Here is a 1,984-nt window from a genome sequence, read left to right on the forward strand (position 1 = left end):
ACTTAGTATGTACATAGCTGCAATTCTGAGTGCTTCATTAACTGTTCATATAAACAGTTTAAAAGATGTCTCTGCCAAATATGGGTTAGGCTGCATTTCCAAGCAAGATCTTTCCTCAAGATCTTTTACTTTTACTCTTTCAACTTCATGGCTATATAATGAAGCCTGTATGCACACTGCTGTGAAAAAATGTTGCCCCCTTCCTGTTTTTGTTTTTGTTTTTGCATATTTGTCACACTTAAACGATTCAGATCATCAATCACATTTTAATATTACACAAAGATAATGCAAGTAAATACAAAATGCAGTTTTTAAATGATGATTTCATTTATTAAGGGAAAAAGCTGTCCAAACTGGCCCTACATGAAAAATGTATTGCCCCCTCCTGTTAAACCATGAAAGAACTGTGATTAACCACATTATTTTAGAAAGCTGAGTTAAATTTCACTAGCCACACTCAGGCCTGATTACTGCCAGACCTGTTGAATCAAGAAATCACTTAAATAGAACCTGTCTGACAAAGTGAAGCATGCTTAGAGAGCAACACATCATGCCGCGATCTAAAGAAATTCAAGAACAGATGAGAAACAAAATAAATGACATGTATCAGTCTGGAAAGGGTTATAAAGCCATTTCTGAGGCTTTGGGACTCCAGCGAACCACGGTCAGAGCCATTATCCACAAATGGAGAAAACTTGGAACAGTGGGGAACCTTCCCAGAAGTGGCCGGCCTACCAAAATGACTCCAAGAGCGCAACGACGACTCATCCAGGAGGTCATAAAAGAACCCAGAACATCTAAAGAACTGCAGGCCTCACTTGCCTCAATTAAGGTCAGTGTTCATGATTCAACAATAAGAAAGAGACTGGGCAAAAACAGCATCCATGTGAGAGTTCCAAGGCAAAAGCCACTGCTGACCAAAAAGAACACAAAGGCTCGTCTCTCATTTGCCAAAAAATATCTTGATTATCCCCAAGACTTTTGGGCAAATATTCTGTGGACTGATGAGACAAAAGTTGAACTTTTTGGAAGGTGTGTGTCCCGTTACATCTGGCGTAAAACCAACACAGCATTTCATAAAAAGAACATCATACCAACAGTCAAACATGGTGGTGGTAGTGGTCTGGTCTGGGGCTGCTTTGCAGATTCAGGACCTGGACGACTTGCCATAATTGATGGAAATATGAATTCTGCACTCTGTTTCCCTTAATAAATGAAATCATTTCAAAACTGCATTTTGTATTTACTTGGGTTATCTTTGTGTAATATTAAAATTTGTTTGATGGTCTGAATCATGTGTGACAAATATGCAAAAAAATTAAAAACAGGAAGGGGTCAAAAACTTTTTCACAGCACTGTATATACAGTGTGTGTATACACAAAATCTTATCTCAACACATATGATGCATGACTACACTCTTAATTTTATAATTTCATCTGAATATCAAAATTTGTGAGATTCAGCTGGTCAAAACAATTTTTGAGGATAAATGATCTAATTTTGTCTCCAGAAAACTGATCTGTGACATTTTATTATGTGTAATGTTACAGGTTTTGGGGCTTATCTGTTAATGAGTGATTTGTGAAAATCTAAATGTTTTTAAATTTATGCTATTTTTAAATTTAGGCTTTGATTTAGTGTTATCATTTGTTACATTTCATACTTCATATAATTCACAATAATTCCATGAAATAGATGTAGACATCTTTGCTATTCACAAGAACCTATAGACTGAGTGAAATTAATTGGAATTCATAGTGGTGCTTTTATGACATATTCATTTAAATATGGGCAATTAAATATGAATATTTTTGTAAAGACAATTTTCAATAGAACTGTTCATTTAGTATTTTACATTAATGGCACTTATATCAATGACACTTAATATAAAGAATGATATCAAAAATACGTTAAAAGCACATTGTTCTTGAGGAAGGCACCTTACACCATATAGAGCTATATAGCTACATACACTATATATAT

This window comes from Sinocyclocheilus anshuiensis, unplaced genomic scaffold (genome assembly GCF_001515605.1).
Source record: "Sinocyclocheilus anshuiensis isolate Anshui unplaced genomic scaffold, SAMN03320099.WGS_v1.1 scaffold328, whole genome shotgun sequence".
In the NCBI taxonomy this organism is placed as follows: Eukaryota; Metazoa; Chordata; class Actinopteri; order Cypriniformes; family Cyprinidae; genus Sinocyclocheilus; species Sinocyclocheilus anshuiensis.